Here is a 13768-nt window from a genome sequence, read left to right as displayed (position 1 = left end):
TTAAGGAACTGAAAAAAGAAGAACAATAGCAACCCAAAACCAGCTGAAGAAAGGAGATAATAAAAATCAAAGCAGAAATAAATGAAATAGAGAACAGAAAAACTATAGAAAAAATTAATAGAACAAGGAGCTGATTCTTTGAAAAGATCAACAAAATTGACAAACCCCTGGCAAGACTTACCAAGGAAAAAAGAGAAAGAACTCATATAAACAAAATCCAAAATGAAAGAGGAGAAATCACCACAGACATCATAGATATACAAAGAATTATTGTAGAATACTATGAAAAACTTTATGACACTAAATTTAACAACCTAGAAGAAATGGATAAATTCCTAGAACAATACAACCTTCTTAGACTAAGTCAAGAAGAAGCAGAAAGCCTAAACAGACCTAATAGTAGAGAAGAAATAGAAAAAAACATTGAAAACCTCCCCAAAAATAAAATTCCAGGCCCATACGGCTATACTAGTGAATTCTATCAAACATTCAAAGACGACTTGGTTCCTATTTTACAGAAGGTCTTTCAAAAAATTGAAGAAGAAGCAATACTTCCAAACACATTTTATGAGGCCATATAACCCTCATAGCGAAACCTAGCAAGGACGGCACAAAAATAGAAAACTACAGACCAATATCTCTAATGAATACAGATGCTAAAATACTAAACAAAATACTGGCAATTCGAATACAACAACATATTCAAAAATAATACATCATGATCAAGTGGGATTCATTCCAGAATCTCAAGGATGGTTCAATATATGTAAAACGGTTAACGTAATACACCATATCAACAAAACAAAGAACAAAAACCACATGGTCTTATCAATAGATGCAGAAAAGGCATTCGATAAAATGCAACACAACTTTATATTTAAGACACTCAACAAAATGGGTATAGAAGGAAAATATCTCAACATGATAAAGGCCATATATGACCAACCATCAGCCAACATCATATTAAATGGCATAAAATTGAGGACTTTCCACCTTAAATCAGGAAAAGACAAGGTTGTCCACTCTCTTCACTCTTACTTAACGTGGTACTAGAAGTTCTGGCCAGAGCAATCAGACAAGAGAAAGAAATAAAAGGCATCCATATCTGAAAAGAAGAAGTAAACATATCACTTTTTTGCAGATATGATCCTATACATAGAAAAACCCCAAAGTCTCCACAAAAAGATTACTAGAAACAATAAACCAATACAGTAAAGTCATAGGATACAAAATTAAAATACAAAAGTCCATAGTCTTTCTATATGCCAACAATGATATTAGAAAACAAACTCAAAAAAATAATCCCCTTCATGATTGCAACAAAAAAAATAAAATACCTAAAAAAAACATAACAAAGAATGTAAAGGACCTATATAATGAAAACTACAAAGCATTGTTAAGGGAAATAGAAAAAGATACAATGAGATGGAAAAATATTCCTTGTTCTTGGATAGGAAGAATAAATATAATCAAAATGGTCATATTACCCAAAGCAATATATAAATTTAATGCAATTCCCATAAAATTCCTATGGCATTCTTTAAAGAAATGGAACAAAAAATTATCAGATTTATATGGAACTATAAAAAACCCCAATTAACCAAAGCAATCCAAAGGAAAAAGAATGAAGCTGGGGGCATTATAATACCTGACTTCAAACTATATTATAGGGCCACGATAATCAAAACAGCATGGTATTGGCAGAAAAATAGACACTCAGACCAATGGAACAGAATAGAGCCTGACCTGTGGTGGCGCAGTGGATAAGGCGTCGACCTGGAAATGCTGAGGTTGCCGGTTCGAAACCCTGGGCTTGCCTGGTCAAGGCACATATGGGAGTTGATGCTTCCAGCTCCTCCCCCCTTCTCTCTCTCTGTCTCTCCTCTCTCTCTGTCTCTCCCTCTCCTGTCTAAAATGAATAAATAAATAAAAATAAATATTAAAAAAAAAAAAAAAAAAAGAATAGAAAAAAAGCCCAGAAATAAAGCCACATATATATGGTCAAATAATTTTTGATAAAGGGGCCAACAACACACAATGGAGAAAAGAAAGCCTCTTCAATAAATGGTGCTGGGAAAACTGGAAAGCCACATGCAAAAGAATGAAACTCGACTACAGCTTGTACCCTTGTACAAAAATTAATTCAAAATGGATCACAGACCTAAATATAAGACCTAAAACAATAAAGTACATAGAAGAAGACATAGGTACTAAACTCATAGACCTGGGTTTTAAAGAGCATTTTGTGAATTTGACTCCAAATGCAAGAGAAGTGAAGGCAAAGATAAACGAATGGGACTACATCAGACTAAAAATTTTTGCTCAGCAAGAGAAACTGACAACAAAATAAACAGGCAGCCAAGTAAATGGGAAATGATATTTTCAGACAACAGCTCAGATAATGGCCTAATATCCAAAATTTACAAAGAACTTATAAAACTCAACAACAAACAAACAAACAATCCAATAAAAAAATGGGAAGAGGACATGAACAGACACTTCTCCCAGAAAGAAATACAAATGGTCAACAGATACATGAAGAGATGCTCATCTTCATTAGTTATTAGAGAAATGCAAATCAAAACTATAATGCGATCCCACCTCACACCTGTTAGATTTGCTATTATCAACAAGACAGGTAATAGCAAATGCTGGAGAGGCTGTGGAGAAAAAAGAACCCTCATACACTGTTGGTGGGTATGTAAAGTAGTGCAACCATTATGGAAGAAAGTATGGTGGTTTTTCAAAAAACTGAAAATAGAACTACCTTATGACCCAGCAATCCCTCTACTGGGTATATACCCCAAAAACTCAGAAACATTGATATGTAAAGACACATGTAGCCCCATGTTCATTGCAGCATTGTTCACAGTTGCCAAGACATGAAAACAACCAAATAGCCCTTCAATAGAAGATTGGATAAAGAAGATGTGGCACATATACACTATGGAATACTACTCAGCCATAAGAAATGATGACATCGGATCATTTACAACAATATGGTGGGATCTTGATAACATTATACGGAGTGAAATTAGTAAATCAGAAAAAACCAAGAACATGATTCCATACATTGGTGGGACATAAAAACGAGACTAAGAGACATGGACAAGAGTGTGGTGGTTACCAGGGTGTGGGGAGGGGGGTGGTGGCAGGGAAGGAGGAGAGGGGGAGGGGGAGGGGGAGGGGCACAAAGAAAACTAAATAAAAGGTGATGGAGGACAATCTGACTTTGGGTGATGGGTATGCAACATAATTGAATGACAAGATAATCTGGACATGTTTTCTTTGAATAATTGTACCCTGATTTATTGATGCCACCCCATTAACATTAATAAAAATTTATAAAAAAAAGATTTAAATAAACAATTATTGTCTTATATCAACATACAATCCAAAAATAATCTAATCTTTATAAATTTACAAGGTTTAGGGAACAAATAAAGAGATGTAAAGTTTTCTATTTTTATTAATCATTAGAGATTCTATTAAACATATTAGCCCAAGGCAAAAATGCCATTTCCTTTTATTAGAATTATTCTATAGTAGACTCTTAGGTTTAGAGGTGGTACACTGGACTTAAGAATAATATGACAATGATTTATTTTATTGAATGATCTGGAAGGGTGCTGAACATTTCCCTATACAATTAGCTACTCAATTTCACCATTATTAATTCTTTTAGTCCTAGAAAAGTAAGATAATTTAGCTAGTTCTATTAAAGGATAATAAGAAAATACTTTATGCTTTTGTCATATAATACCAAATTCAAAAAATTAATTGGAAGCAATATAATTTTATTTTTATAATAGTCAAATTGGCTGACATTTTGCAGCAATTTAGTGTCAGAAATATTTTATGTTCTCAGAGTGCTAACTTGTAAACAATTAAGTCAAAGTATAAAAACCAGAAGATTTTACACAAAAGCACCAATTTTAGTATATCTTGACATGGTGCCCACAACCAAGTATGAAAATATCTGGGGAATGCTGCCTGATTCAAATGATGCAAATACTGATTTTTTTGAACTTTATTTTACAATAATTTTATTAATCATAAAGCACACCAGCAAACCTATATATTCTAACCATTTCTCTTATTATTATGTGCTTGGCCATTTAACATGTAACTCAGTAGCATGGCCAGGCACACATACATATGCACCACACACACACCACACAAACTCATTCACACATACATTATTATTGCAGCACTCACAGTTTAAGTGTAAATATCATAGACACATATATGTATATATGCATTTGTTATGATTTATATGATAATACATTTTTTGAAAAACCAAGCGCTAGAGCTCTAGGAAAAAGAAGGAGGATTTTGTTTGTTTGTTTTTCTTAACAATTTTGTAAGTCTTCTCTATTTTTCAGAAAATAGCAGTATTAGCCTTTCCATTTGTAGAGATTTAGCACTGTTTCTCTTAAATAGTTTAGAGATATTCTGTCAACAATGAGTTGAATATCCTTTTTGTTTGATCTAAAGCAGGGGTCCCCAAACTACGGCCTGCGCGGGCCGCATGCGGCCCCCTGAGGCCATTTATCCGGCCCCCGCCGCACTTCCAGAAGAGGCACCTCTTTCATTGGTGGTCAGTGACAGGAGCATAGTTCCCATTGATATACTGGTCAGTTCGTTGATTTAAATTTACTTGTTCTTTATTTTAAATATTGTATTTGTTCCCGTTTTGTTTTTTTACTTTAAAATAAGATATGTGCAGTGTGCATAGGGATTTGTTCATAGTTTTTTTTATAGTCTGGCCCTCCAACGGTCTGAGGGACAGTGAACTGGCCCCCTGTGTAAAAAGTTTGGGGACCCCTGATCTAAAGTTTAGATTTTCTTCAGGCTCTGTCTTTTCAATTAACCAAATTGTTAGCACAAGACCAAATGTAAGGAACTTTTATAGCACTTTTAGTAAGTTAATGAAATGGTTATTCCCAATGTAGAGCATTAAACCAGTTTTGTTTGCATTAAAATACAGGAAATGGTAGTAATCTTTTATTAATATAAAGATGCCCAAAAAGATATACATGTGACAAGTAGCAGGCATGGACAACATACGGCCCATGGGCTGGATCCAGCCTGCAGAATGAGTTTATGCGGCCCGCGATTAAATTTTTAATATTCTCTGCATGACACACTGTGGAAATGAAATAAGTGGTACTTTTAAATCGTTATACATAAACTACAATATCTAACCATTGTACAACAACGAAAGTTAAAATCTCAGCTACTCAGAAGCAAAAGTGTCTTTGATTATTGGAAATCGAGATATTTAAGAAGATAGTGATATGCAGAAAAGAATTCCACGTGTGACTAATCTAGGGTTAACTTCCAATAATTGGTTGAATGTATTCGCGATACTTCTTTATTTTTTTTTAAAATTCCACTATAAAAATTTACAACTTTTGTACTCATCTGTGCAATTTTTATAAGCAATTGAATAATGGAAAATATGGAAATTTAAAAAAACTCGCCAAGGAATATTTAGTAACCTTCAGTTCAACTTATATTTGTGAATAAACTTTTCGTTAATGAATCTAAATAAAAGTACAAGATCAAGACTGAATTATTTACATTTGGAGGCTGTGTTAAGAATAGCTGCTACAAGTATAGAGCCAGATATTAAAAAATAATAAGCAATGCAAAGCATCTCAACAGATCACATTAGGGTTTTTTTTTGTTAATTTGTTGTACTAAATTACTTAAATTTATTCATAAAAATTACACAATAAAATTTTGTTTACTTAAACGAACCATTTTTGTATTTAACATCTTTTAATTTTAATATTTTGTCTGGCCTGTGAAAAAAGTTTTCTTTCTAATCTGACCCAGGGGCAAAAACTGTTGGCCACACCTGCAAATAGCCTTATCTGAAAACAAAAGTGCATAATCTTTCTACATCTTTTAATATTGAAAATTAATATATAAGCAGAAGTGGATGACATTTACTTTGTAGTAAAATGAAGCAGGAGCCTAAGAGTTGAAACCTATAGCTCACTGTACTAATTTGTGTAGTAATCAGACCGATAACGAGCAGAAAATACAGGGTAGTGTGTTTCTAATGAGAAATTCTTTTTATTTACTAACAAAAACACTGAATCTGACATCTGTTTTATAGTTTACAATTTATACAGTAGTTTTATTTTAAAATCTCCATTTGATTCAATCTTCACTATTCTCACATATGAGGTTAAATTAAGCAAAATATAATATCTAGTTGAGGATAATTGAATTGCCAATTAGCCCTTGTTCTCAATGGAGATGCCAACATTAAGCATTCTACATATTCAGAACATGAATAGTTTAATTTATTGTGCTCTTTGGTATCTTTTCATAAATTAATTTACCTCTCTGGATTTCAGCTTTCTCAAAGACAAAATGAAAAAATTGAACTAAGTATTTTGTACATCTCTTCCATTCTAAAACTCTATGCTTTAATTATTCTAAGATAGTTTCTTTGGCCTAAAGGAATCTATTTGAATCATGAAAAATAAGAGAATAAGGATAATTAATATGCCAATGTTTCCTCTTCAAGTCTCAGTACCCATATCATCTTATAGCTAAGGTTCAATCAGAGTAAATAATTAATAGGGCAAATGTATTGTTTCTATTGCTTTTGTAACAAATTGAGACAAATTTAGTGGCTTAAATCCAACTAAGTGTATTATTTTATAGGTCAGTACTTGCAAAATTCAAACTTAGTTCTACTGGGTTAAAGTAATGGTGTTGATTGGGCTGGTTCCCTTTGGAGACTGAGGGGACATCCATCTTATTACTTTCTTCAGCTTTTAGAGAATACCTGCATTCCTTGGTTCCTGTGGATTTTCTCACATCACTTTAACCTCTTGCTGCCAACATTGTTTCTCCTACTTCTACTTCTGATCTTTCACTTTCGGTTTATAAGGATCTTATTATGTAGTGCCTACCTGTGTAATCCACATTAATCCTCTTACCTCAAGATCTTGAACTGAATCACATCTGTGAAGTTCCTTTCACTGTGTAATGTAACATATATACAGAGAGACAGAGAGACAGGGCTTTGAACATCACTGAGGGACCATTATTCAGTCTACCACACCCAGTCATAAAGCAGGGCATTGTAATGTTCAATTTTTAAAACGCCCAGTAAGAGAAGGACACCATCTTCTGGCTTCTTTTTACATTGTCACTGTTACATTGGGATTCCCATAAATTTGAAACATTATTCTAAAACGCAATTAAAACACTGTCACCATCTATTAACAGTTTCACAAGTAAATATAGTCTATGAAGACATAAGAAATTTAACACATATCTTTTCTCAGGCAACTCTTTTATTAAGAATAAGCACTGCTGTGTTGATTTTTCAACATAAATATGTCTTGCCTGTTGTGGAACTTTATGTAAATCATACATTATTTATACAGCTGATTCACCTAACATAATATTTTTAAGATTAATTCACATTGTTGTATATATCAATAGTTTGTTCATTTTTATTGAGCAGTAATATTCCATTTAATAAACATACTGCAGTTCATTTTACCATTCTATTGATGAATACCTGAACTGTTTTAAACATTTTCCTGTTATAAATGAATCTGTTTTGAACATTCTTGTAAATGTGTTTTAAAAGTTTAGAAGAGTAATAATTGGATTTATGCATAGTTTTATGGTTAGTTTTATAAGAAACTACTATTTTTTCCTAAAAGGTTTAGCATTTTATCCTAACAACAATGTATTAGAGTTGAAGTTGTTCCATGTCATTTGCAATATTTGATACTGCCAGTCTTTTAAATTTAAATTTTAATTACTCTGATGGTTTTGTATCTTATAGAGGTTTAATTGTATTTTCCTTATGACTAGCGAAGTTGTACAGTTTTTATGTGTTTAGTGACCACTTAGACATCTTTACATCTTTATTTATGAAATTTATTATAATATTTTGGATATCTTTTCAGAATATTTCTCATGTTACCATTCAGTGGTTTGAAATATATATACTTCAACTATATATAATATACTTCATACATATAGGAAATGATCAGTTAATATAAGAGAATATATAAGTTAAAAAGAAAAAGGATAGAAAAAGATATATTATGTAAGTACAAATCAAAAGAAAAATGGAATAGGTTATGTTAATATCAAAAAAGTTCACTTTAGTTTACACATAGATGGGATATAAAAATGAGACTTATAAAAGTGAAGTGGTTACCAGGGGAAGGGAGTTGAGATGGAAGGGGTGGAAGAGGAAAGTAAAGAGGGACAAAGATATGGTGATAAAACATGATTTGACTTTGGGTGATGGGCACACAACACAATCAACAGTTCAAATGATATAGAGATATTTTTAAAATAAAATTAAATAAAAATAAGAAATAGTAATATAGTAAATAGAAACATTACATAAGGATAAAAGAATATCAGACATAGTAGACTTCAAAATAAACATAATTAATATGCAATATGTAATAAAGATAAACATAAAATAATAATAAAATGGTCAACACCAAAAAAGTTATCTAAACGAATAACTTCAAAATATTTGAGGCAGATATAGATACAATTGGAAAGACATATAAGCAAATCTATAATTAAAGTTGGAACTCCAACACCCCACTTTCAGCAAATAGACCTTGCCGAGACAGCTCAGTCGTGGGCGTGCATGAAAGGAAGGCGCTGCGGACTGAAGAAAAAACATGCACAAGACACAACATACAGAGAAAGATGAGTACACACTGCAGCTTCATCAAGTTTATTGGTCTCTTTGCTTATTAGGTAAATTAGCAGAGCCTGGGCTCAGGTACATAGAGAGGGAGTTAACTGATGTCTTTCAGGTATGTACGGAACGGCCATCCGGATCAACTGTTTTCTTTTAATCAATCTTTTCTAGTGCTCGTAAGGGCAGCGTTCTGCCCCCACAGGACCCAGAGTTCCAAAGTCCACGCAAAAGACTTGTCTCAGGATCACAGTCTAAAACCCAGCCATTTTCCCCAAGACCTGCCATACAGAATATCAATAAAAATATGGAATTGAAAATACAAGCAACAAGTGAGATCTGACAGGGAGAGAACGCTCAAACCGAAAGAAGCAGACACATTTTTTTTTCAAGAGTCCAAGTAAAATTCACCAAAATAAACATTGCTTGGGCCACAAATCACACTTTAACAAATCTTGTAAATTTGAAATCAGATATAGTGGAATCAAACTAGAAATCAAAATCAGAAAGAGAACAGAAATATGTACAAACACTTGCAAACTAACAACACTTTTGTCAGTAATCCCTGAGTCAAAGACAAAGTCTTATACAACATAGACAGTATTTAGAATAGATGAAAATGGAAATATAGCATATCAAAGTGCATCAGCTGCAGTTATGGTAGTGTCAAGGAAGAAATTTATACCATTAACTGTGTACTTTAGAAAAGAGCAAAGGTCAGAAGTCAACAGTACAAGTTCCTCACTGAGGAAAGGAAAGAAAGGAGAGAAAAACAAACACAGAATAAGCAGGACAGAAATCAAAATTGAAAACAGAAAAAATAGACAAAACCAATAAAGAGAAAGGTTGGTTTATTTTTTAAAAAAAGTCATTACTTGAGGCCTTGGACAGGTAGCTCAGGTGGGTAGAAAATCATCCCAATTAACCAAGGCTGTGGTTCAATCCCTGTTCAGGACACATACAAGAATCAACTAATGAGTACATCAATAATTGGGACAACAAATTTCTCTCTCTTTCTCTCTAAAAATCAATCAATAGAACAATCTTTACTTAATAACACTCTAACAAACACGACAAATATGAGAAAGGAGATGACACAAATTATCAATATAAGAATTGAAACAAGAACATATTAATTATGATATATTATACATTCATTCAAAGGATAAATAGATAATACTATAAATTTATACCCATAAATGACAATTTAAAATGAAATTTTCTAATATTAACCTTATTATTACTGTTTACCTGATACCAAACATACCTATTAGAATGGCAAAATTAAAATAATACTATACAAAAACAAACAATCACTGATTATAATATTTTACAAGGTTCCCAGCAAAATCCTATAATTTATGTCACACTGGAGATGTTGGTTATACAAAAGAAAAAAAAAGAAATGACTTCCATATTATCTTTGAAATAATCTGTTGTGAATTATGAAGGCCTGGTTTGCTAAGGGTTACAATTCTTGGAAAGGATGAATTGAGAAGAAAACCTAGACCTAGACATTGAACTACAACAACTTATTCAATAGAATGGAGGAGATATAAATAAGAAAAATAAGAAAAAAGATAAAATATTTAAAAAGCCTAAATTAAAACAGATGGCTTACTGTTTATTCTTAGGAAGCTCCAGACTTTATATTCATTAAAATATATTTTTAAAAATTGAATTGTGTGCAGAGTACAAAGTTGGGAAATGCCCTCTTTTTTGTATCACACATACTGAGCTGGCCAATTGATTATCTGTTGTATCTGAGAACACCAGGTAGTCTCTGTCCTGGAAGCTGTTTGTGTCATATCACTCTGCCCTGCCTCAGAGCAGACAGAGAGGCAGCAGAATTGATCAGCTAAAACATGCAAGTGCCTCTGTTTCTAGCAAGATGCACATCAGGCCTCCTTTTTGTGATCGATGTGAATTAAGTTTTCATCCCTATTGCTTAATGTTGTATGTCCTTGAAAGAGTTTAAAAATTAGTAATTGTACTCTTACCTGTGATGATGCAGTGGTTCAAGCATCAACCTGGAATGTGAAGTTGTGGGTTTGACACCCCGGGTTTGCCCCGTCAAGTCACCACATACGAGAAGTAACTACTACTATGAATTGATGCTTCCCATTCTTCTCCCTGCCTTTCTCTCTCTGTATCCTCTCTCTAAAATCAATAAATAAAATTGAAAAAAAAAAGTGTTTGTAGTCAGAGAAGACAACAGAAGCTGGACAAAGTGCCCCAGGGGTGCTTGTACTCTGTCTGGCTCCCCAACTCCCGCCCTAAGGGCCATCACATTATGTTGATTGGTCAGAGCATTTTACTAGTTTAATCTCTCGCCAACCACTATCCAAACAATATTTCTGAGATACCAACTAAGGCTTCAAAATGAGTTCCTAGCTCAGATATAACTAGAGAAAGGAAAATTTTTCCTGATTAAAAGAAAAAATAAAAAGGTCTCAAGTACATACCCTGTACAACAAGAGATTTGAATTGAATTTACTAAGTACACATAATTTTTATCCTTTTAATATATTCATTTCCCCCACTTTTTGTCTGGCATCATTTAGAGAGCCTTTTCAACCAGAAAGGCTGAAGTCATCCCAGCTTGCACTAGCCCACTTAATAAAGCAGAGTTATTAATGTCCTCGTATTTAACATTTAAATTCTTTTAATGCAGACTCACTTTGCAGAAGCTTTCTTGATAAAGAGGCAGGGAAGTCAGATTGGTTTTGAATGACTACTTTATCTAGGAGCTTTATACACTTATAATATTATCTCTTTATGTGAAATTGCTATAGTTACATCTATTATACAAATAATAAAATGAAAATTCAGTGAGATCAAGTGAAATAGTTCAGGTCACCTAGTCTAAATGAATCTATTTTCATTGATTCATTGAGAGTCCATGCTTTTGTAGTGCTCATGCACCTTGAATTACAAAGAAAACATTAATAAAAAGTAAAAGTACACACATGCCAACTTTAAATGACTCTCACTAGCAGTAGTGGATGAATACACATTGAGTTTTATATCCTATAAAACCTCTAAGTTTTTATGCAAGCTCTTGCATGTCACATTATTTTGTTTAAGTGGTCACTTACCTAAATATAAAAAGAACTGTACATTTCCTTTGGCTGTATTATTCCATAGTCAACCTTGATATACTCTGCCTATAAATCAACTCTGTTAAGATATTTGACTATCCTGCCCTGGCTGGGTCACTCAGTTGGTTAAGCATTGTCCAGATACTCCAAGGTTGGGGGTTTGCTCTCCAGTCAGAGCACATACAAGAATCTGTCAATGAATTCATAAATAAGGGGAACAACAAATCAATGTTTCTATCTTTCTATCTCTCCACCTTTCTTCTCTCTCTAAAATAAATAAATAAATAAAAAGTTATTTGACTATCCTGATTTATTAACTAATATTTCATCTATTCCTACTAACATCAGATCACCTACATTTTTGTGCCATTGATTTCTTCACATAAGTCATCAACAATATGAAAGAAATTTTTCTTCTAGGTTTGAGTCATACAAAGGTACTAGGAAAACTACTCCTGCCCTACTGAGGCCCAAGAGTTGGTGACAGGTCTTACTAAGAGTAGTTCTTCCAGAAGGAACGAGCAGGCAAATCAAAATGGGGCATCTTGAGAAGGATACAGGGCTCAAGCACATCATAGCGACCCAGGCTCCTCAGTAAAGATGCTCTAAATTGTTGTAAAAAGTAAAGTTTAAAACTTCTGGCTAAGAAGTAACAACCCACCTTGTCCAAACAACAGCTCTTTCCATCTCCTTGTAATGGTTAAGAGTTGGGATTTTGGAATCTGACACCTTTGCCTTAAAATATTCTCATTCTGACAATTTACTGTTGTGCAATATCCTAAAATCCTACTACTCTCTAAATGTAAAAGTGTATAATAAGCAGATGTAAATATCAATAGTAATAATACTAGCAGAAGCAGAATGTCAGTGTTATTAATGCTCATCAACACATACAAACTGACATTGGATTCAACTGATGACCTCACAGATCATTCCTCAGACTGGATCCTGTTTGTTATTTCTGATAGAAGAATCCTAAGTTCTGTTTTTCTCACCTAGAGTTCTTTTCATCTTTGAAAAAGATAATGTAAAAGAGATAGGAGAACAGGTAAGGAGAGGAGGAAGAGGGGGAGAAGCAGAGGGTGAGAGGAAGGTAGAAAGGTTGACAATTTATATATGACTTTAATAATCTATTGAATAATTACTGCTAAAGAATCAACTGCTCTATTCCTGCCCAGTTGCTATTTTTGTTTACTTAGTAGACTTAGTCTGTGATCTTTGACAATATACACAATGTAATTATGTCTGTTTGTTAGGATTCCTGATACTAATGATAAAACTCACACCTCTAAGAATTTCTCTCTAGTTATGGGAATCTCACTGCACATTTTGTGCACATTCTCATTTATCTTTGAGTTCATCAGAGAATGCTCTGTGCAGCCACACTGCTTTCTGGAATTTGTTCAAGGACTGCACAAAGGGCGAAAAGAAACTTTTAAAATTATTTTTTAATTAAAAATTTTAACTTATTGTGTTAACATGGTTTCAAATGTCCACTCAATATAATACCCTCAATTCTTCACAACACACCCCCTATTTCACCCCTTTTGCCCTCCTCCCCCTACTTCCTTCCCTCCTTTCTCCCTGGGAATTTCTGCCCTATTATCTGTATCTATGTGCTATGTATATAATTTGGCCAATATTTTCATTTTCCTTGGTCCTGTCCCTTAATCTCCCTTCCTTCTGATAGCTGTCCATCTGTTCCTTGTGGCCCTGCTTCTGTTTCTATTTTGTTCCTCAGTCCATTGTATTCATTAGATTGAACATATGAGATCATATGATATTTTCTTTCTCTGCCTGACTTATTTCACTTAGCATAATAATTTCCAGGTCCATCAATGCCATCACAAAAGGTAAGATTTCCTTCTTTTTCGTGGCCACATAGTATTCCATTGTGTATGCATACCATTGCTTTTTTATCTAATCATCCACTGTTGGACACTTGGGCTGTTAC

This window comes from Saccopteryx bilineata, chromosome 9 (assembly GCF_036850765.1).
Source record: "Saccopteryx bilineata isolate mSacBil1 chromosome 9, mSacBil1_pri_phased_curated, whole genome shotgun sequence".
Classification (NCBI taxonomy): domain Eukaryota; kingdom Metazoa; phylum Chordata; class Mammalia; order Chiroptera; family Emballonuridae; genus Saccopteryx; species Saccopteryx bilineata.
The sequence above is the reverse complement of the archived record's forward strand: the minus strand, read 5'-3'. Positions refer to the sequence as shown.